Source organism: Aegilops tauschii, chromosome 3, assembly GCF_002575655.3.
Source record: "Aegilops tauschii subsp. strangulata cultivar AL8/78 chromosome 3, Aet v6.0, whole genome shotgun sequence".
Taxonomy (NCBI): Eukaryota; Viridiplantae; Streptophyta; class Magnoliopsida; order Poales; family Poaceae; genus Aegilops; species Aegilops tauschii.
The window spans coordinates 395,579,068-395,603,793 of record NC_053037.3 but is presented as its reverse complement, the minus strand read 5'-3'; the positions used below and the strand labels follow the sequence as shown (position 1 = coordinate 395,603,793).

Sequence of the window (24,726 nt, the reverse complement as noted above, 5' to 3'; positions counted from 1 at the left end):
ACTGGGGGCTCCACCGCCCCCATACCGCCCGCGACAAGCATGGGCACAAGCGTCGCCTCCCATGGTCCCAGTGAGATGCTGCGCTACCATCCTCAGGACGTCGCGCTGGACCGGGCAACATGGAGTGTGGGGCACTACGGCGAGGTGTTCGGGGTAACGGCCACGGAAGCCTACGTGCCCCGCATGATGGACCAGGAGTACGCGTCGGAGGACGACCCTGGCTCGTTCCTCGAAGAAGATTGGGATGAAGGGACGCTAGAAGTTGAAGCCTTCCAGGAACCGACGGAGAACCGTGACGATCGCACCAGCAACAACAACTACAGGGTACCGCTAATCTCTCAGGAGCAGGCTTACGCTAACCATGGGCTACAAGTGAATCAGGTCACAGCATCGGTCGACGACCCCGGCACGGCAGCGTCCCTTCCGCCGGGGGAAGCACGCTGGGGGCTGCACGGAGGGGGCCAAGAGCAAGGCCCCTCCCCACATCACGCGAAGCCAGGCAACGCCCGGAGGTAGGCCCTCTGCCGGGGAGGTGCCGGCGAGCCTTCCCCCGGTAGAGGACCCGTGATCGCCGAGGGCACCGCTGGCGTCCCCTTTCCCCCCTTTGTATCGTTGTGACGCCCCCGACTCGACTGTACACTAATCATACACGCAAACGTGTATGATCAAGATGAGGGACTCACGGGAAGATATCACAACACAACTCTAGACACAAATCAAAATAATACAAGCTTCATATTACAAGCCAGGGGCCTCGACGGCTCGAATACAAGCTCGATACACAAGAGTCAGTGGAAGCAACAATATCTGAGTACAAACATAGGTTAAACAAGGATGCCTTAAGAAGTCTAACACAAAAGCAACAACGATCGAAGAGGAAGGCCTCCTGCCTGGGACCTCCTAACTACTCCTGGTCGTCGGCGGTCTCCACATAGTAGTAGGCACCCTCGGGGTAGTAGCAGTAGGCGTCGGGGTTGGCATCTAACTCCTGGGGGCCACCATCTGGTTGCATCAACCGGAAAGGAGAAGGAAAGGGGAAAAGGGGAGCAAAGCAACCGTGAGTACTCATCCAAAGTACTCGCAAGCATCAGATCTATACTAAGTATGCATTGGTATCAAATGGACGGGTTGTATCTGTGGACTGAACTGCAGAATGCCAGAATAGAGGGGAAGGCCTAGCCTGTCGAAGACTAGCATCTTCAAGAAGCTCCAAGCGTCTTGCAGCATGTAGAAGAGTATAGAATAGAAGTTTAATTAACAAGCATGTTGTAACATCAATGCCCAGAGATCCTTCCTCGACTCCCTGCGAGAAAGCAATCCCGGAGCCACATATCCATCACATATCAAGTATCCATTTCTAGTTGTATAAGATCAGGATACAAGTCTGGACGTCCATTACCGTGGACACGGTATTCGAATATATATCTTCCGTGCAGGGGTACACCACGTTTTCCAACACGCTCGATCACTCTGGCCGGACACACCTTTCTGGGGTCAATGCCCGGCCTCGGAAGATCAACACGTCGCAACCTTACCTAGGCTCAGCAGAGAGGTCCCCGCCGGTCTACATCCTAAGCACTCCGGGGTCTGGGCCCATCGCCCGTTGCACTCCGGGTCGTTGCGAGCAGGGCGGACCAGGCTCCACCACTACAGGATGGTGCCGGCCCAGCCGTGCGGCAATGCTGAACTGGACGTCTGACAAAGCTTCGGCTGATACCGCGACGTCGAGGCCCATAACTATTCTCGCGTGGTGGTTAGTGCGTAAAGGCCAAAGGCCAATTCAGAACAAATACCCAAACCTGGTAGTGCATTATTAAAAGAAGTGACGGCTGTCGGGACAAGTCCGGAGCTATCACCCCCTCCCGGGTGATACCGCTAAATAGCCAGACGCCACTGTCACATCGCACGGGTGCTCTCCGGGCCCGCCCGGCTTTCACAGCGGTCTCAAGTAAAGTCAAGGTAACTGTGTGTCCAGACATCAAGGGCAAAACCCGAGGAATCACCCCCGGTGGATACCACTCAATGTAATCATCAAGGTGAACGTAAGAGGGACCACCCTCGAGGTTCACACCTACGGTGTTGCACGACAGAGCCGTATTGGGAATGGTGAAAGAGGAAATCACCCTCAATGACCACGACCGAATAGCTACACTACAGAATTATCATCAGGAGTGCATTACGAGGGATCACCCTCGGCACTCGATAGTAGCTCTACAGAGTCGAGCAACAAAAGGGGCGTGATGTGATGTGAGGTGTCGGGCTCTGGTCGTCGATCACGTTGATCGAGTCGTCGATGATGAAGCAGGGGCAACAAGGACAAGGTGGTGGTCACTGATGGATCACTATCCAACCTATACTAAGCAATTTAGGATAAGCAGGTAGGTAACAATAGCAGGTACAAAAGCAGGCTATGCATCAGAATAGGAGCAATCAATTACAGTAGCAAAATCTAATGCAAGCATGAGAGAATGGAATGGGCGATATCGGGATGATCAAAGGGGGGGCTTCCCTGGAAGCTCCGTTGAAAGAGAAGAAAGTTCGTCATCGACGTAGTCGATCACAACGGCATCGGCAGCCGTCACGGGGTCTACCGAAGAGAAGAGGGGGAAGAAACAGTAAATACATAGCAAGCAAGTGCATAACAGGACAACGGGCAGAGCTAGACGTGTTCTAACGCAGAGTTAGGCGATACTGGCGAAGGGGGAAAACATCCGGGGAAGTTTTCCCGGTTCCGGACGTCTGTCAGACAGATGAACCGGAGGGAAAAGGTTGCATGTTCGCTATGCTAGGAACATGTGGCGGACGAACGGACCGCGTGTTCGGATTCGTCTTGTCGTTCTGAGCAACTTTCATGTATAAAACTTTTTCATCCGAGTTACGGATTAATTTCTATGATTTTCCGAAGTTTAAAACAATTTCTGGAATTATTATTATTTCGAAATTAAAGACTAAATGCTAGGTGCACCCAGCTCTGCATACACAGAAGTGTACGGCAGGCTGATAGGTGGGCCAGGGGTCCCAGTTGACCAGTCAACGTTTGACCGGTCAGCAGGGGTGGGGCCCCCTGTCATACACTGATTGGTTAACTAGTTAGTTAATTTGAATAAAAGAATAATTAGTTTAATTAAACAAGATTAATTAGACTTAAGTAGTAATACTCATTAGCCTAATTAGTAACAAAATTAGCCCCTAACTAAATCTTGGGCCGGCCACCCACACACACACAGAAAACACACACACACACCACACACACCACACAACACACACTCAGTCATGGCCACGGCCATGGCCAATAGCAGCAGCAGGCAGCACTAAGCGCATTAGCAAGGGGGAGCAGTAGCAAGTGGCTACGGACAGAAGCTAGCAGCAAGCAGCAACCAAGGAGCAGCAGCTAGCGGCAACAGCAAAAGCAGTAGGCACGGCAAGGAAGCACGCAGCAGGAGCGGGGGCGCGGGCACGCGCGCGGGCGCTCGCAGGGGAACGCGGCCAGGCTCGAGCGAGTGCGCGGGCTGCAGCAGGCATGAGACGGCAGGCACGGCGTACACATGCACAAGGGTACGGCTGCAGACGAGGCACGCGCATGCAGTAGTAGCGCCACGCAGGAGGAGCAACTGCACGTACGCACACGCGGGGGGGGTTCGGGCACGACGGTGACGGCGGCCTACGGCATCCAAATCGAAGGGGGGGGAAGGGATCCAAGGGAGGAGCTCACCACAAGCGCGACGGCGAGGTCGGGGAGGTAGGGGACGGCTCGGAGCAGCGGCAAACGATGGCGGACAGCGACGAAGTACACGGAGAGGACGACGTCGATGGCGAATGTACGGGACGTCCCGGCTTGAGCTGGTCCCTGGAACAGACGGATCCGGCCGCGGCGGACCTCCTGGACGTGCTCCCGCACGCCGGAGACGACGGTGGCCGCAATGACGGTGATGACGAGCACAATCGCCGCGCGAGGTTCCGACCTCGAATTCAAGCAGATGAGAAGGGGGCGATGGGGGATCAAGGGGGAAACGGATGAGGGCGAGCTAGGGTTGCAGTTGGGCATGTTTATAGGCCGAGGGGAACGACGTGGAGGCCATCCATGGCCATGGCAGCCGTGGATGCACGCCATGCCCTCCTCTGCCTCCTGTAGCGTGAGGTAGGGGAAAAAGGCCTGCGCAGGCTGGGCCGTGTGCACTGCGGCTGCATACAGCCCAGCTGCACATTAGGTTTAGGCGTTTTCTCTTTTTATTTTCTGTTTTGTAATTTCTCCACTATTTTGCATTAATTTGATCTACCAAATGGATTTTTTTAATATGATAATTGGCACATAAATACTAGGTTGTGTAATGAGTTAGCCGATAAAGTTACTATTTATTTTGAAATGGTTAACTATTTATTTAAATTGAATTGGCTCAATTTAATGTTGCCGGTTCACTTTATAATTTCCTAGGGATTAATTGGAATGTCAAATAGTGTTGGTTTATTCATGACAAATAGTTAGTGAATATTCGCAACCAAACAAACATTTTAGTTTTACTGATTGGAGAAATATTAATTTTGACTTTAGATTAAATTTGAAATGGCTTTGAATTTTATCAAGTGGCAACTATCAAGGTAACCATGATGACATGGCAACCATTAATGAGGGATTACTATAGCTTATTTATCCGGGCGTTACAGTCGTCCAGGTTGCCGGTCGGCTCAAAGGTGGTCGAGGGTGGCGCAAGGCGGGGCCCTCGTCTGGCGATATGAAGCAAGGCCGGTTCCTGTGAAGAAGGCCCAGTGCCTGTGAAGCTCACCGCCCGTGACACTCTCACGTAATGATGAATGGGGCTGTACACGCCCCGGAGTCTCACGGGTGCCGCCCTCAGGCCCTGGGGCTCCCTCCCATGCCTAGTGGCAGCACTTAGCTCCGCGCTGGTGAGAAGACTTGAAGTCCAGAAGACTAGACTAGGCGCCGGACGCGGCCATTTGCTTTGGATATCTTCTTCTGTAGCCTTGCTTTCTGGTTTTGGATTTAAGTTGAAGTTGAGTTTTCTTTGATGCGCGCGGGGGGTACCTTTTCTCGTTCGAGCGATTTATTGCCGTCCGGCTCTTGCTTTGTCACGAAGCGCACAATCGTCTCCTCCCCCTCGCGGGCCCCTCGCGAGCGGGGCTGGGTGCAGCACGCATAGCACACGCGCCGACATCATTATTGGCATCTGATCCTCGCGAGGCCCATTCGGGTGAGTCTGCGGGCCCTTCAGGAATTCCTCAGGAGCTCAAGACCTCGCGATCCCATTTGAGGTGCACCACTACCAAGGCAAGCCGATGCGGCAAACCCGCTGCCAGGCTCATGAATTCACAGAGGTACACATTCAGCTCAACACAAAAGAATAAAGGCGTCGGTCTGCTTGCACGAGGGGATCCCCCTCTCAAAATGCTCTCACAATCTTTAGGCGCCATGCCCAAGTTTTTTAGTACAGGATAAAATGGCGAGAGAACATGGGATCAGCTAGATATGTCACTCGCTACAGCGCCCTCGGACGCGTCACTCGCGTCGTCATCGTCTTCGCCGTCGCCGTCGCCGCCTTCGGCGACGCCTCTGTCACCGTCGTCAACCACGTCGCCTTCATCCGTGGCGACCACCACCGCGTCGTCATCGGAGGCAAAGGCTCTGACCAGCGCATCCACGTTGTCCTCCACCCACCGCGCCAGGTCGCCCCGGACGGCATGTGGCACGGGGGCAATGGCGGCGTCAAAGTCGAAGTCGGGGAAGGTGTTCCAGAGATGGCTGAAGACGCGGGAGAACGCGCGCCCGAGCAGGCCCCGACTTCTCTCTTCCACGAGCTGGCGAGCCCTATCAGACCGGGCTTCTAGGCTCGGCACCACGTTGGTGAAGAAGATCAGGTGGCTGGCATAGTCATTCGAGTGAGGGGGTGGTGCATTCTCGTCGCAGATGAAGCCCATGGCGGTGTTAGCCCTGTTCCGGAGGTCATGAAGCATGGGGGCATGCTCACGCTCCAGTGTCCGCTGTTGAAGCACTTCCTCCATGTTCTGCCGCGCGACGGCCTCGGCGTCATCAACCCGCTTCCGAAGCGGAAGCAGCTCGGCGTGGGCGGATGCCAAGTCCGCCTGCGCCGTGACCAGGGCGGCAGCCGTGGCCTCCCCATGCCTCTCCGCCTCGTCTAACCTGGGCCAGAGAGCGGCGGACCTGCCTGCCGCCTCAGTTCCTGCAAGGTTCAGCTTCAGGTCATACCGACCTTCAAGATCCGCGCGAACCTCGGCCACCCGGCGGTCGACCTCCTCCTGGATCCTGGCCTCGCGAGCCCCGACGGCATCCTCTGCCTGGGCAACTTTACGCTCCCTCGTCTCCAGTTGCTCGAGCTCAAGGCTGCGTTCCACGGCTTCCAGAGCCAGCGCCTCCTCGCGCTTCCGGACCTCCTCTTCCTCGGTAGGCGTCCCCCTCAGCGACGTAAGGGTGGCTCTGCGCGCCTCCACCTGCTGCTCGAGGGACGCACTCCGGGCCTGGAGCTCCCGCACGCGCTTCTCCGCAGCCTCGCGGCGGCGGTCAGCCTCGCGAGCCTCCTCCAAGGCTCGGGAGCAAGCTTCGCGAGAAACCTTGAGGGACGCCTCGGCTTTCGCATTGTCAAGATCACGCTGGTAGCGGCCCAGGTTGACAGCCACCCTCAGCTTGCGCCACTCCTCCGCCGGCCGAAGACCTTCAGCCTCAAGACGCGAGTCGACACCCATGAGTTCTTCGCCAAGTCGGCTCATCGCGCCCATCGCCTCCTGGAAGAGCTCATGGCGAACGACGCTTCGCCCGCGCTCGGACTCGAACGCACGGCTCACCTCATCCTCCACCACGGGGGCTGCAGGCGGGACATCAAGCAACGCACCACCTCTCGGCAGGGGGCTGGGGGCTGGTGCTGCCCCAGGCACCAGCCAGTGCTTGCGGGGGGGGCCTAGCCAGTTGGGGGCCGCTGCTTGAGGAGGAGCTGAAGGCCGAGCCCAACCAGCTACTGTCCATAACCAGAGGAGGAGAACGGGGAACGCCCGCCAGGCTCCAAGCCAGACCATGCAGGAAGGGCAAATAAGCCGCAGATTCGAGGCTCCATGAAGGCGAGCGCACCCCCTCGACCGGCCTGGCTCCAGGCGCGGCATGTAGGCTCGGGGTGCGCAAGGCCAACAGGGGTGCTGAGGAAGGCTAGGATTGCTTCTCGGAAGGCTCAATGGCCCTGGCAGAAGGGGTCCTGAAGAGCCGGCGTCAGGAAGGAAAGCAGCAATCAAGAAACCACAAGGTGCAGTACTTACTTGTCGACAGCGAAGTACTTTCGTCGCTTCAACGGCCCGAAGATGTTGTTGCCGCTCGGGGACCCTTTCCTCTTGCGGAGCTCCTCGAAGTCCACGCAAAGCCGACCGAAGCGCTGGACGTGGCGACCAGCGCGGGGCGAGGTCGAGGAACAGTTTGGAGGGACATCTTCAGGGGTGCCCGGCTGCGGTGAGCAGTTGGACGCCGTCTCACCACGACCTCCCGAGGCTTCCGGGGCTTTGACCTCGGGAACCGCATGCTGCGCCGCCTCAGTAACCGATGCCCCAGGGGAGGGACCGCGGGCTCCCGAGGACGACGCCCCGGGATCACCACGCGGCACGTGCTCCTCAGCACTTGGGCCACCGGCCTCCGTCGGAACTCGCCCTCCTGCACCCTCACTTGGGGCGAGCTCGGCACCAGTGGCGAGGAAGGGAACCAAGTCGACGGGGTTCTCGCGGGCCCCACCAGGCCGATCGGGCGCAGCCCCCACTCATCAAAGGAGGGCATGCTCTCGGCGAACGGCTTTGTTCTCGCAGCGGTACAGCAGACAGCTCTTCCTGGGCATGTCGTCCGGCAGTGGGACACCCGTCAGGACTGCCAGCATAGTTTGCCGCGTCTTAAGAGGAAGCCCCTCCTCCTGAAACCTCATATGGTCCTGACTGCTGAGCAAGGCCCACATCGGGCGGGAATGGCGCTGAAGCGGAGCGACTCGGCGCTTGACGAACTCCTTCACCACCATAGGCGCAGTCACGCCGTGGTCCTTCAACCTCCTCAGCCTGAGCCAGACGGGGACGAGACGGGGGCTCGCGAGCCCTTGGTGGCCCCAACTGGAGTTGGGAACAGCAGGCCCTGGCAGAGGATGGAGCAGAGGGCTGAGCACACCGGTGTCGACAAACACCCATCGTTTCCGAAACTCGCTCGTGGATGGAGGAAGCTCAAAGTCGATCCCCGCGCCCGCAGTCGCGGCCACGGCCTGGAAGCTTACGCACCCCGAGCTCTGCCGAGGGTCGGTCAGATGCAATGAGAAGAAATGGCGGAAGAGGGCCACTGAAGGAGCGATGCCCACCATGGCTTCACACACAAAGGCGAAGACGGCAAGAAGAGTCACAGATTGAGGGTCGAGATGCAGCATGTGGATTTGATAATGCTCGAGAACCACGTTGAAGAAGGCGGAGAAGGGAGGAATCAGGCCAGCCCAGAGGGCATCTATGAAAATTGGGACCTCGGTGGCTCTCCGGGCAATGCGAGTGCGAGACGCAGGCCAAGCCACCGTCTCTCCCCACTCGTTGAAACTGGAGGAAAGCATGGGGCGCACCTTCTCCATGGCCTCGTCGTTGAGCACCCGGGGTCGGCCGAGCGCAGGCTCGAAGGAGGGAGGCGCACTCGGCAAGGACAAGGGCTTCTTCCCTTTGTCTGCTTGCTTCGGCGCCATGGCGATGGAGCAGGCAGGCAGGTCGGATTGGAGAGGAGAAGCAGAGTTTCGAGGAAACAGAGAGATTGGGGAAGCAAGGCACGGGCGACGGAGGAATAACTGTGTAGGTTGCGGGAGCCGCGTAGCCAGGCGGATTCTCAGGCAGCATGGGGAAGCGGAGACGCCCACGTCCAATCAACCCCCACGCGTCGACCAAGGCCGCAGGCTTTTGGGGCCCGCGGCGCTACGCGCTTGGCCCTTGGCTTCGCCGCGAAGCCAAGCCCGAGCGCACCTTGGGCCCAGGGTCTACTGTCGGCGTTCTAGGAACGGGGGTCCCCAGACTTGCCTGCCTGCGGCCCACGGCGTGGCTTTGCTAGCAGGCCTGTACGACCCATCTTCATCGACAAGGCATTCAAGACCCTCGCGAGGGGCCAAGCCTCGCGAGGCGGACGACGCAAGACCTCCTCAGGAGCGGCCTCACCAGGCGGGCTTGCAAGGAGCGGAGATGTCAAGGTGGGGCAAACCTCGCAAGGCTATCGTGACGTGAGCCATGACGATCGACACCAGGCGGGCACCGGCGCGAACAGCGTCCTTGTTTCCTCTTTGGTGCTAAGGGGGCAGGCGCAGGCGCGGAGTACCGAAGCATCAGGCAAAGGTTTCCATATCAGTGCAACGAGACCGAAGACTAACAGGACGGCAAGATGGAGGTCACCGTGGAGCCCAAGACGGCGTCACCACCAGGGCCTTTCGTAGGCGAAGACCACTTTTGTCAGGATAGCTTGTACTAGCTGTCCCCCTTCAAAATTGGCCGCCGTTGTTGGCTCCCTTCCCGCTCAATATTTGGGGAGAGGACCAGGACCTATATAAGTAGAGCTAGCCAGTACAGCAAGGGGCAGGGAGTCCTCACCCACACAACTTTGACGAGCACAAGAACACCTCAACCTCAGGAGGCTGTTCTTCCCCTTGTACTGTTCTTCATCAGCCCAAGAGGCAATCCACCACCACACACTGGAGTAGGGTATTACACCACAACGGTGGCCCGAACCAGTATAAATCTTGTGTCTTTGTGTTGCTAGTTCGTCGAGTTCGTCCGTGAGATCTTAACGAGCTAGGGCGTGGATCGGTAGGAGGGAAAGAACTTCGCGCGCACCCCAGAGTTCGAACCTTAAGGGTTTTGCCGGAACCCCAGATCCGACAGCGCCGGCGGGCTGTGCCACTGCGGCGGTCTTGAGGGCAAGCTTGAGCGCCGTCAGGGCCTCCTTGGCGTCCCCCTTAATGGTGAGGACGCCTTTGCTCCTAGGCTTCTTCATGAGGTTGTAGGTCAGATGGGTCGCTGCCATGAACTGGACCAGAGCTGGGTACCCGAGGATGGCATTGTACGGGAGGCCGATGTGGGCGATGTCGAAGTCGACCACCTCAGTGCAGTAGTTGTCACGCGTGCCGAAGGTGACAGGGAGGCGGATCTGCCCCAGGGGGTGGGCGGTGCCGCCGCCAACTCCTGAGAAAGGCCTGCTGAGGCTGAGCCGCTCGAGCGGTACGTGAAGAAGGCCGAAGGCCTCCACGAAGAGCACGTTGAGGCCGGCGCCGCCGTTGATGAGGGTCTTGGTGACGGCCACGTTGCAAATGGTGGGCGTGCAAAGCATCGGGAGCATACCCGAGCCGGCGGTGGTGACGGGGTGGTCTTCTGAGTCAAAGGTGAGGTCGGCTTCGAGCGTAGCCCAGCCCGGCGGAGCCCACGAGCACTTGGAAGCGACGCCGATCTGGCGAAGGAATGGCTTGATATGGCGATCTGAAGGCGGTGCTTGAGAGCCGCCTAGTAGGGCCGCGACCGCGTGGTGCGCCGGTGCCGCGTAGCGCGCAGTGAAGAGGTCGTTCAGCTCCTCCCAAGATGCCACCGTGGATCCGGGGAGGTTGAGCAGCCAAGCGCGCGGCGCGCCAATGAGGGCCATGGGAAGCCAGTTGGCCACAATCTTGTCGTCACCCCCGGCCTCGAGGACGGCCTCCTTGTATGACAGCAGGAAAGCTGACGGGTCCGCCACGCCGTTGTAGCGCTGCGGCATCTCCGGCTTGAACTTGGGCTGCCACTGCACCTGCCGCAAGGCGGGGGCCAGGGCTCGGAGCCCCCTGGCCCCGTCGTCCGCGTTAGCCGTCGGAGCCGGGAGCGAGATGATACGTCTCCAACGTATCTATAATTTTTGATTGTTCCATGCTATATTATATTCTGTTTTGGACATTATTGGGCTTTATTATACACTTTTATATTATTTTTCGGACTAACCTATTAACCGGAGGCCCAGCCCAGAATTGCTGTTTTTTGCCTATTTCAGAGTTTCGTAGAAAAAAAATATCAAACGGAGTCCAAACGGAACGAAACCTTCGGGAACGTGATTTTCGGAACGAACGTGATCGAGAGGACTTGGACCCTACGTCAAGACATCAACCAGGAGGGCACAAGGTAGGGGGCGCGCCTACCCCCCCAGGGCGCGCCTTCCACCCTCGTGGGCCCCCTGTTGCTCCACCGATGTACCCCTTCCTCCTATATATACCTACGTACCCCCAAACTACCAGATACGGAGCCAAAAACCTAATTCCACTGCCGCAACCTTCTGTACCCGTGAGATCCCATCTTGGGGCCTGTTCCGGAGCTCCGCTGGAGGGGGCATCGATCACGGAGGGCTTCTACATCAGCACCATAGCCTCTCCGATGATGTGTGAGTAGTTTACCTCAAACCTCCAGGTCCATAGTTATTAGCTAGATGGCTGCTTCTCTCTTTTTGGATCTCAATACAATGTTCTCCCCCTCTCTCGTAGAGATCTATTCGATGTAATCTTCTTTTGCGGTGTGTTTGTTGAGACCGATGAATTGTGGGTTTATGATCAAGTTTATCTATGAACAATATTTGAATCTTCTCTGAATTCTTTTTTCTATGATTGGTTATCTTTGCAAGTCTCTTCGAATTATCAGTTTGGTTTGGCCTACTAGATTGATCTTTCTTGCAATGGGAGAAGTGCTTAGCTTTGGGTTCAATCTTGCGGTGTCCTTTCCCAGTGACAGTAGGGGCAGCAAGGCACGTATTGTATTGTTGCCATCGAGGATAACAAGATGGGGTTTATATCATATTGCATGAGTTTATCCCTCTACATCATGTCATCTTGCTTAAAGCGTTACTCTGTTCTTATGAACTTAATACTCTAGATGCATGCTGGATAGCGGTCGATGTGTGGAGTAATAGTAGTAGATGCAGGCAGGAGTCGGTCTACTTGTCTCGGACGTGATGCCTATATACATGATCATACCTAGATATTCTCATAACTATGCTCAATTCTGTCAATTGCTCAACAGTAATTTGTTCACCCACCGTAAATACTTATGCTCTTGAGAGAAGCCACTAGTGAAACCTATGGCCCCCGGGTCTATTTTCCATCATATTAATCTTCCAACACTTAGTTATTTTTACTGCCTTTTATTTTACTTTGCATCTTTATCATAAAAAAATACCAAAAATATTATCTTATCATATCTATCAGATCTCACTCTCGTAAGTGACCGTGTAGGGATTGACAACCCCTTATCGCGTTGGTTGCGAGGATTTATTTGTTTGTGTAGGTGCGAGGGACTCGTGCGTGGCCTCCTACTGGATTGATACCTTGGTTCTCAAAAACTGAGGGAAATACTTACGCTACTTTGCTGCATCACCCTTTCCTCTTCAAGGGAAAACCAACGCAGTGCTCAAGAGAAAACCAACGCAGTGCGCAAGGATTTTTGGCGCCGTTGCCGGGGAGGTCTACGCAAAAGTCAACATACCAAGTACCCATCACAAACCCTTATCTCCCGCATTACATTATTTGCCATTTGCCTCTTGTTTTCCTCTCCCCCACTTCACCCTTGCCGTTTTATTCGCCCTCTCTTTTCCATTTGCCTCTTTTTGCCCGTCTCTTGTTTGCTCGTGTGTTGGATTGCTTGCTTGTCACGATGGCTCAAGATAATACTAAATTATGTGACTTCACCAATACCAACAACAATGACTTCCTTAGCACTCCGATTGCTCCTCTTACCGATACTGAATCTTGCGAATTCAAATTGCTTTGTTGAATCTTGTCATGAAAGATCAATTCGCCGGCCTTCCTAGTGAAGATGCCGCTACCCATCTAAATAGCTTCGTTGATTTGTGTGATATGCAAAATAAGAAAGATGTGGATAATGATATTGTTAAATTTAAGCTATTCCCCTTTTCGCTTAGAGATCGTGCTAAAGCTTGGTTTTCATCTTTGCCTAAAAATAGTATTGATTCTTAGAATAAGTGCAAAGATGCTTTTATCTCTAAGTATTTTCCTCCCGCTAAGATCATCTCTCTTAGAAATGATATTATGAATTTTAAGCAACTTGATCATGAACATGTTGCACAAGCTTGGGAGGGGATGAAATTAATGATACGTAATTGCCCTACACATGGTTTGAATTTATGGATGATCATAAAAAAAATTATGCTGGATTGAATTTTGCATCTAGAAATCTTTTAGATTCGGCTGCGGGAGGCACTTTTATGGAAATCACTTTAGGAGAAGCTACTAAACTCCTAGATAATATTATGGTTAATTATTCTCAATGGCACACTGAAAGATCTACTAATAAAAAACTGCATGCAATAGAAGAAATTAATGTTTTGAGTGGAAAGATGGATGAACTTATGAAATTATTTGCTACTAAGAGTGTTTCTTATGATCCTAATGATATGCCTTTGTCTACTTTGATTGAGAATAATAATGAATCTATGGATGTGAATTTTGTTGGTAGGAATAATTTTGGTAACAACGCGTATAGAGGAAACTTTAATCCTAGGCCGTACCCTAGTAATTCCTCTAATAATTATGGTAATTCCTACAACAATTCTTATGGAAATTTTAATAAGATGCCTTCTGAATTTGAGACTAGTGTTAAAGAATTTATGAATTCACAAAAGAATTTCAATGCTTTGCTTGAAGAAAAAATGCTTAAAGTTGATGAATTGGCTAGGAACGTTGATAGAATTTCTCTTGATGTTGATTCTTTGAAACTTAGATCTATTCCACCTAAGCATGATATCAAGGAGTCTCTCAAAGCCATGAGAATTTCCATTGACGAGTGCAAAGAAAGAACCGCTAGGATGCGTGCTAAGAAAGATTGCTTTGTAAAAGCGTGTTCTTCTAGTTTCTATGAAAATAAAGATGAAGATCTAAAGGTTATTGATGTGTCCCCTATTAAATCTTTGTTTTTCAATATGAATCTTGATAATGATGGGACTGAATATGATCCACCTTTACCTAGAAGGCGTTCCAAAAATTCGGAGTTTTTAGATCTTGATGCTAAAATCGATAAAAGTGGGAATGAAGAGGTCAAAACATTAGATATTAATGAAACCACTATTTTGGATTTCAAGGAATTTAATTATGATAATTGCTCTTTGATAGATTGTATTTCCTTGTTGCAATCCGTGCTAAATTCTCCTCATGCTTATTGTCAAAATAAAGCCTTTACCAAACATATCGTTGATGCTTTGACGCAGTCTTATGAAGAAAAACTTGAGTTGGAAGTTTCTATCCCTAGAAAACTTTATGATGAATGGGAACCTACTATTAAAATTAAAATTAAAGATCATGAATGCTATGCTTTGTGTGATTTGGGTGCTAGTGTTTCCACGATTCCAAAGACTTTGTGCGATTTGCTAGGTTTCCCTGATTTTGATGACTGCTCTCTAAACTTGCACCTTGTGGATTCCACTATTAATAAACCTATGGGAAGAATTTATGATGTTCTTATTGTTGCAAATAGGAACTATGTGCCCGTAGACTTTATTGTTCTTGATATAGATTGCAATCCTTCATGTCCTATTATTCTTGGTAGACCTTTCCTTAGAACGATTGGTGCAATTATTGATATGAAGGAAGGGAATATTAGATTCCAATTTCCGTTAAGGAAAGGCATGGAACACTTCCCTAGAAAGAAAATAAAATTACCATATGAATCTATCATGAGAGCCACTTATGGATTGCCTACCAAAGATGGCAATACCTAGATCTATCCTTGCTTTTATGCCTAGCTAGGGGCGTTAAACGATAGCGCTTGTTGGGAGGCAACCCAATTTTATTTTTAGTTTTTTGCTTTTTGCTTATGTTTAGGAATAAATATTTTATCTAGCCTCTGGTTAGATTTTTTTTATGTTTTAGTTAGTGTTTGTGCCAAGTTAAACCTATAGGATCTTCTTGGATGATAGTTATTTGATCTTGCTGAAAATTCCAGAAACTTTCTGTTCACGAAAATAATTGTTAAAAATCACCAGAACGTGATAAAATATTGATTCCAATTGCTATTGATCAATAAACAAATTTTCTAGGTCTTCCTATTTTGGCTGAATTTTTGGAGTTCCAGAAGTTTGCGTTAGTTACAGATTACTACAGACTGTTCTGTTTTTGACAGATTCTGTTTTTCGTGTGTTGTTTGCTTATTTTGATGAATCTATGGCTAGTAAAATAGTTTATAAACCATAGAGAAGTTGGAATACAGTAGGTTTAACACCAAAATAAATAAAGAATGAGTTAATTACAGTACCTTGAAGTGGTCTTTTGTTTTCTTTCGCTAACGGCGCTCACGAGATTTTTTGTTAAGTTTTGTGTTGTGAAGTTTTCAAGTTTTGGGTGAAAGATTTGATGGATTATGGAACAAGGAGTGGCAATAGCCTAAGCTTGGGGATGCCCATGGCACCCCAAGATAATCTAAGTACACCTAAAAGCCAAAGCTTGGGGATGCCCCGGAAGGCATCCCCTCTTTCGTCTACTTCCATCGGTAACTTTACTTGGAGCTATATTTTTATTCACCACATGATATGTGTTTTGCTTGGAGCGTCTTGTATGATTTGAGTCTTTGATTTTTAGTTTAGCATGATCATCCTTGCTGTACACACCTTTTGAGAGAGACACACATGATTCGGAAATTATTAGAATACTCTATGTGCTGCACTTATATCTTTTGAGTTATATAGTTTTTGCTCTAGTACTTCACTTATATCTTTTAGAGCACGGTGGTGGTTTTGTTTTATAGAAACTATTATTCTCTCATGCTTCACTTATATTATTTTGAGAGTCTTAAATAGCATGGTAATTTACTTAAATAATCCTAATATGCTAGGTATTCAAGACTAGTAAAAACTTTCTTATGATTGTGTTGAATACTAATAGAAGTTTGATGCTTGATGATTGTTTTGAGACATGGAGGTAGTGATATCAAAGTTGTGCTAGTTGAGTAGTTGTGAATTTGAAAAATACTTGTGTTGAAGTTTGCAAGTCCTGTAGCATGCACGTATGGTAAACGTTATGTAACAAATTTGAAACATGAGGTGTTCTTTGATTGTCCTCCTTATGAGTGGTGGTCGGGGACGAGCGATGGTCTTTTCCTACCAATCTATCTCCCTAGGAGCATGCACGTAGTGCTTGGTTTTTGATGACTTGTAGATTTTTGCAATAAGTATGTGAGTTCTTTATGACTAATGTTGAGTCCATGGATTATACGCACTCTCACCTTTCCATCATTGCTAGCCTCTTCGGTACCGTGCATTGCCCTTTCTCACATTGAGAGTTGGTGCAAACTTCGCCGGTGCATCCAAACCCCGTGATATGATACGCTCTTCCACACATAAACCTCCTTATATCTTCCTCAAAACAGCCACCATACCTACCTATTATGGCATTCCCATAGCCATTCCGAGATATATTGCCATGCAACTTTCAACCGTTCTGTTTATCATGACACATTCATCATTGTCATATTGCTTTGCATGATCATGTGGTTGACATAGTATTTGTGGCAAGGCCACCATTCATAATCCTTTCATACATGTCACTCTTGGTTCGTTGCATATCCCGGTACACCGCCGGAGGCATTCCTATAGAGTCATACTTTGTTCTAGTATCGAGTTGTAATCATTGAGTTGTAAATAAATAGAAGTGCGATGATCATCATTTTCTAGAGCATTGTCCCAAGTGAGGAAAAATAAAAATAAAATAAAAAGAGAGAAAAGGAGAGAAGGGACAATGTTACTTTTCTTTTACCACACTTGTGCTTCAAAGTAGCACCATAATCTTCATGATAGGGAGTCTTTTGTTTTGTCACTTTCATATACTAGTGGGAACTTTTCATTATAGAACTTGGCTTGTATATTCCAACAATGGGCTTCCTCAAATGCCCTAGGTCTTCGTGAGCAAGCAAGTTGGATGCACACTCACTTAGTTTCTTTTGTTGAGCTTTCATATATTTATAGCTCTAGTGCATCCGTTGCATGGCAATCCCTACTCCTTGCATTAACATAAATTGATGGGCATCTCCATAGCTCATTAATTAGCCTCGTTGATGTGAGACTTTCTCCCTTTTTGTCTTCTCCACATAACCCCCATCGTTATATCCATTCCACCCATAGTGCTATATCCATGGCTCACGCTCATGTATTGCGTGAAGGTTGAAAAGTTTGAGATTACTAAAGTATGAAACAATTCTTGGCTTGTCATCGGGGTTGTGCATGATGAGAGCATTCTTGTGTGACGAAAATGGAGCATGACTAAACTATATGATTTTGTAGGGATGAACTTTCTTTGGCCATGTTATTTTGAGAGGACATAATTGCTTAGTTAGTATGCTTGAAGTATTATTATTTTTATGTCAATATTGAACTTTTTTCTTGAATCTTTCGGATCTGAATATTCATACCACAATTAAGAAGAATTACATTGAAATTATGCCAAGTAGCATTCCAGACCAAAAATTCTGTTTTTATCATTTACCTACTCGAGGACGAGCAGGAATTAAGCTTGGGGATGCTTGATACGTCTCCAACGTATCTATAATTTTTTATTGTTCCATACTATATTATATTCTCTTTTGGACATTATTGGGCTTTATTATACACTTTTATATTATTTTTGGGACTAACCTATTAACCGGAGGCCCAGCCCAGAATTGGTGTTTTTTGCCTATTTCAGAGTTTCGCAGAAAAAGAATATCAAACGGAGTCCAAACGGAATGAAACCTTCGGGAACGTGATTTTCGGAACGAACGTGATCCAGAGAACTTGGACCCTATGTCAAGACATCAACCAGGAGGGCACGAGGTAGGGGGCGCGCCTACCCCCCCCCCCCAGGGCGCGCCCTCCACCCTCGTGGGCCCCCTGTTGCTCCACCGACGTACTTCTTCCTCCTATATACCTACGTACCCCCAAACTACCAGATACGGAGCCAAAAACCTAATTCCACCGCCGCAACCTTCTGTACCCGTGAGATTCCAGATAGGAGAAGGGAGATGGCTCCCACCCCCAACCTCCAACCTCTCCTCCCACTGTCCCCCTCCACGATCCTCCATGGCAATCTCTAGCTTTCTCCATGATGGAAGGGCTACTACACTGGGATTTTGCGCCGGGCCTGGCCCTGGCCGATCAGGTGAGGCGCAGGTTTGGTTCCACGGTTCACTTTTCCCCCTCCCGGGACACCAAGGAGTTCTTTTTGGTGGTCTCGTTTTCGTCAGCATCCTTCTGTCTTTCCACGGATTCAGTTGGTCTTGCTCTCCAGTGTTGTATTGGTGGCATCATCTCTAGTTTCAAGGTTGTTCAATTGAGCTCTCGATCATTTCGGTTCTCCGTTGCCAGCAATAAAGTGGGTCACTTCATCTATGGTCTCAAGGACAGAATTTGGCCTGATTTTATCTGCCATTTTCATCTTTTCAATGGGCGTTTCTCTCGGTTCTCTAATGATCACCATTGGCATGCTGATGAAGAACTAACAGATCTTTCCTCTTGGAGACCCTTGGCGGTCAAATCTAATTTGGGTTTTCTTCATAAAAATGCTACTTTTGATCGGGCCTCTGTGCGTGAGCTCAACAAGTTCCATATTGCTCCTCTCAGTCACATGCATTTCTCCAATGCGAATCATGCTGAAGCCTCTACTTCCTTGGTGATTTCGGATAATTCTCGGATGAACAACATGATTCTGGCCCCACAGGAATTTCAAAATTCCCACCCGAATTCGGACCAATCTGGGGCGGCCGACACGGCTAATCAGCCATTATTGCCACTCATTAATACGGCCCATTCTTTGGTGGATTTTTATTTGCACCAGGAGACATTGGAGGAGACACAAATGGCCAACTACCTCATTTTGGGGGGTTTTAAATGCTTGATTGATATACCATATCCTTCCCCTCCACAGTGTTTTTTGAGTTCAGCCTACAAATATGCTCTAGCACACTCCAGCTGGCCTCCCGTCTCAAGAATAAACACAAGGCGGATCTGGCCCAAGCCCATTATTCGGGAGAAGAGATTGCCACACTCACCTCTAATTGGGCCGTGCTCTGTGCGAAATGCTTACAATGGGGGCACCCAAAGATTTCTTTCCCAGCGAGACTCATTTGCATTCAGTGCTCGGCTCCTGACCATAAGGCAATTGCTTGCCCCCAAAAACTAGCAAGTCCAATCGAATCAATTACACCTGCTCTTTCCCTGACCACTCCCGGATCGAGTATACCTACCAATTCCATACACAAACCACTCCAATCCAGGGAAAAGCGCATCACCGTCCGATGCGAGAGCTGCGGCCACTATGGACACATGTCATCATCTTGCCTATCGCGCCGCAGGGCTCAAAGATGGCACTGGATTCCCAAGCGGCAAAAGGTTTCCATTCCTACCCCTCACGGTCCGCCTTCCGCCTCGGCTTCACCACCTCCCCAGCCTATCGCTGTCACTCCACCGCCCTCCTCCATCGTTGCTCTCCAAGCCGCAACAATGGCGAACTACCCTCTGAACCCCGTCCCCTTCCTGCCTCCGGGCTGGGCGGTCGAACCTGGACCTGCTAATAGGGTAGTCCGCAGTGGCATGGTGGTCTCCCCATTCCCGCTGCTGAATCATGACTTCCTCGCCATTGTGGAGGCTAGCCACTCTGTTCCTCTGCATCGTCTCCAGGCCATCCGGGATGCGGTTGAAGGTATGCTGCATGAATCTCAGTTATGCACCACAGAGACAAGCGATCATCCTTTTGGCATTGGCATCTTCGGATTTGTTGACTCCTTTGCGAGAGATACGGCTGTAGCTACTCCTTTAGAGCTTGAAGAGGAAGACCTTCTGATCACTTTTGTACCACACAATGCGGCACTCAATAGGCGCACCACCACTTTTGGTCCACAAGTTTGGTTGCTGTACTTTGGATTTCCATATGACTATCAGACAGAGTTTTACATCAACAAATCTGTTGGGGGTTTTGGTGGCCTGATTTCGTGGTATAATCCAAGGCAAGACCGCAGATATGTGATGGTTCACGTCCAGTTGATTCACATGAGACTGGTCCCTAAGAGCTTTGTTGTTCGTCAGTTAGGAGGGGCCTGTGATTGTTGGACCGTTCAAGTTACTATCCTCCGCAGCAACGATTGGAATGCACATCTACCAGAAGTCCCTCCTACTGGAGAAGAACCTCCGCCCCCCAATGGTGATCCACATCCCCTGTTCGGCCCTGAGATGACTGCAGAGCAGCTCTACCAGCAGCAAGTGCATAACTGGTTTGCGCAGAATGGGGCGCCACCTGCAATGGATCAGCCAGACAGCAATGAGGGTGATTCCGAGTCTGAAGAGGTTCAGATTGATGCTGGATGGGGTGAGTGGCCGGCCCCTCCTGCCCCGCAGCCTCAACTGCCACCATACCTGATGAACTTCCAATTATGGCTGGCGGCGCAGGGCCTGACTGTCCAGGATGGCATTGTTCCTGAGAACAATATCTCTGATAATCCTGCCCAAGCCTGGAGTGACTCCATCACGGTCTCTGACGACTCCAGCAGCAATCACACTGACTTGGCTTTGATTGTTTTTGAGAACCATGAGGTTTTCGACCCTCTTAATGCCATGGAAGCAGTACAAGACCATACGGCTGAAAATATTTCCCTGTCTGTCCAAGTCCATAACACTGGGATTCAGTTCAGTTTGTCTGCACAAGGAAATGAGGTGATGAATTTTCTGCTGGCCAATCCTGCCCCCCGTTTGCAGCTCAACACCTTCCTCACAGCTGCCATTCGCCCCATCCTGGCAACATTTGGACCTTGGCGCCATGGCTATGGCATACGGAACCAGCATGAGCAGCTAGAGCTCCAAATTTCCATCAGGACGGAAGAGCTTTGTATCCTGCAACTCCCCAACACCAATATTGCTCCACATTCTTCCAGGCAGTCCACTGTTGTCATCCAGGACATCTCTGATTCCCCTGAAGCCCAAACTGCTGCTATTCAGAACACGGCGACACAGAGTACTGCGGTTCTGGAGTTTGAGACAAACACTTCTGAAGTTCAGAACCATGAAATTCAGATTGCTGAGGTTCACAGCCAAGAAGTTCAGGTTTCTGCTGTTGATATGAATGATCTACCTAGTGGGTCTACTGTTGCATCGTCTGGTGTTCTCCCCGTCCTGGTGCCTCAACCCTCTCCTAACAAAAATTTAGTGTCTGCCAGCATCACTCCACCATCACTGCTGAATATCCTCGAGCTGGTCCACACTGCTGCTAGCAGCTCTGAAGATTCTGGGTCGACCATGTATTCACTCTCTGATGATACTTCTTCTGACTCCACAGCTCTGTCTGAGGACCTGATGCGCAAGGACAGGAAGAAGAAACCTGTCGTGGTTGATGAATCCACTCTGCGTCGCAGCACTCGCTCCAATAAATATGATGGCTTCAAAGCCCCGTCAATGGCTGATGGAAGGTCCACCAAGAGTAAGGTTAAGCAGCATCAGGTGCCCGAGGCCCCCAATCTGAGCACCACCACCTCTGCTGCGCATAGTTCAGTGCCTCCCCCAACACCTATCCCCATGCTCCAGATGATTGGCACTGTCAAATGCGGCGTCCCGGCGACTGAGCTCTCCGAAGATAACCTTATGGCTCTCCAGGAGAACTCGACCTCGTCCTCCACTTAAAGACCCAGCTCCATGCCCCTCAAGAAGCAGTGGAACATTTTGGTCTGGAACGTTAGAGGAATAAATTCGGCTGACAAGCTCCTAGCTATTAGAAATGCTATCGATATCGGCGGGTGTGATGTAGTATGCCTGCAAGAAACTAAGCGCATGCATTTTGATTTGGCTTTCCTTAAAACCTTCTGCCCCAAACGTTTCGATCAATTTGCTTTTGTTCCCTCACGGGGAGCTTCTGGGGGAATTATTACCATCTAGAATGGCTCTGCATTTGATGGATCCATCTGTTATTCTGAAATTCACGCCCTTGGGGTTTCCCTTACCTCCAAAGTTTCTGGCAATATTTGGTCATTGTATAACATATATGGGCCTTGCCAAGGCAATGATCGCCTTCTTTTCACTGACTGGCTATATGAGCTGGATATACCAGACTCTGAAGATTGGCTGCTCGTAGGGGATTACAACTTTATACGCTCTTCTGAAAATAGAAATAAGGCTGGAGGTGATCCCAATGACATCTTAATGTTTAATGACATTATTCGGGCGCAAGCACTAATTGAAATACCTCTCAAAGGTCGTTCTTACACCTAGAGCAATATGCAGGATGATCCGCTCCTCTAACAACTTGATTGGTTCTTCTCATCTTGCCACTGGACCCAATCCTTCCCAAACACCATAGTTACTACTTTGGGGAAACCAATCTCTGATCACACACCCTGTGTGGTTCACATTGAAACAAGCATACCCAAAAGCAAGATCTTTCGATTTGAAAACTACTGGACTAACCACTCCAACTTCCTCCAAGTTGTGGCTACATCCTGGAACAAACAATGCTATGCCACCAATGCTGCTGCTGCCATTTGCAAGAAAATGAAGAACCTTAGATATGACCTCAAAGTCTGGAGCAAACACATTTCCAAACTGTCTATACTCATCCAGAACTGCAACCAGACCCTCCTCCTGCTTGATGGGTTGGAAGATCAACGACCCCTATCCCGCCCGGAGATCAATTTCCGATGCATTCTTAAAGCACACCTACTCAAACTGCTACAATTTCAGAACCAATACTGGAAGAAGAGGTGCACCATCCGATATATCAAGTTTGGATCTGAAAATACTAAGCTATTTCATGCGCTTGCCACTAAAAGGTACAGACAAAACTCCATAGCCACATTGAAAACACCCGATGGGCAAACTGTCAGTGACCACACGTCCAAGGAAGCACTCCTGTTCACCACCTACAAGCAGAGATTGGGTGAATCGTCGCCACATGAAATGAAATTTAACCTACCCAACATCATCAAGCGAATTGAAGGGCTCCATACCTTATCCATCCCCTTTACACACAAAGAGATCGATGAGGTTGTGAGAACCATGCCCAATGACCGAGCACCTGGCCCCGACGGATTCAATGGGCATTTCTTGAAATCTTGCTGGCATATCATCAAACAGGACTTCTACAGACTTTGTGAGGAATTTTATACTGGCAATTTAAACCTCACCAGCATTAACTCAGGATACATCACCCTCATCCCTAAGATTAGCTCCCCTGAGACACCCAATGACTTTAGACCGATAACGCTCCTCAACTGCTGCCTGAAAATCATAACAAAGATATTGGCCAATAGGCTGCAGGTAATCGTGCTCAAAATTGTACACAAAAACCAATACGGCTTTCTCCGCACCCGTACCATACAAGACTGTCTCGCTTGGGCCTTTGAATATATATACCAATGCAAGCAATCAGGTGCACCCACCATTCTGCTCAAGCTCGATTTCGCAAAGGCGTTTGACACCATTGACCACTCTGCCATGCTTGCTATCATGTAACAAATGGGATTCGATGATAAATGGCTGAGCTGGATCAAGAGCATATTTGAGTCTAGCACCTCCTCGGTCCTTTTAAATGGTGTCCCAGGCCGACGGTTTCACTGCAGATGCGGAGTCCGACAGGGAGACCCACTTTCTCCCCTAATTTTTGTCCTGGCTGCTGACCTCCTACAAGCTGCAATCAATGATGCTTATAGACAGCACAAGATCCGTCTTCCAATCCCATCCAACCAACAATCTGATTACCTTGTGATCCAATACGCCGATGATACCATCCTGCTGATGCCTGCATGTCAAGAGCAAATCAAATTCATGAAACAACTGTTACTGGACTATGCTGATTCCATTGGCCTCAAACTCAACTTCCAAAAATCTCTGCTCATACCAATCAATGTAGATGACGACATGGTCAACCAACTTGCTCATCTGTGGGAATGCACTGTAGGTAAAATTCCATTCACGTACCTTGGATTGCCAATGGGTACCACCAAACCAAGCATGACGGATCTGATGCCACTGGTGGAGCGAACTGAACGCAGATTATCCTCCTCCCTATGCATGCTGGATCATGGTTCTAAACTGACGCTCCTCAACTCGCTCATTACATCCATGATGATATACCCGATGTGTACGCTAAAGTTCCCTCCCAAGTTGATTGAACACCTTGACAAAATCAGAAGATGCTGCCTGTGGCGCAAGAAAACGGACCAAGGGGAAAAAGCCAACTCCCTCGCTGCATGGAATCTTGTTTGCCGCCCAAAAAAGAACGGAGGCCTAGGGATTCTCGATATCAAAACCCAGAACATAGCTCTCCTCCTCAAGTTCCTACACAGCTTTTACAAAAAGCATGACATTCCCTGGGTACATCTGATTTGGAATACGTACTACAACAACAAGGTACCCCATGCCACAGATGCTTGCGGGTCTTTCTGGTGGAAAGATGTCATGAACCTGAGCGATCTCTACCGTGGAATCACTTCGGTTCAAATTGGTAAGGGTGACACCGTGTTGTTTTGGAAAGATCTCTGGACTGCGCAGCTGAATGAGGAAGCTTTCCCACGGGCTTTTTCATTCACCAAACTGGAAGATGCCTCGGTTGCAGAGTTCTTGGCGACCACCAACCTCCACACTGGCTTCCATCTGCCTCTGACACCACAGGAACGACAAGAGTTGCAACAATTGCAAGCACAAACTGCAGACACAATCCCTGACAACAACGCACTTGACCATTGGACCTATTCCTGGGGAGCCAA

General features: G+C 50.0%; 1 long non-coding RNA gene across 1 annotated transcript; it reads right to left on the bottom strand.

Moving 5' to 3' along the window:
- Positions 1-690: 690 nt before the first annotated feature.
- LOC109778667 (uncharacterized) lies at positions 691-4,645 on the bottom strand. Its single transcript, XR_012205152.1, has 2 exons — positions 3,713-4,645; positions 691-1,002 (listed from the first exon to the last, which is right to left on the bottom strand). It is a non-coding gene; the product is annotated as an uncharacterized lncRNA (long non-coding RNA).
- Between the last annotated feature and the right edge of the window lie 20,081 nt (positions 4,646-24,726).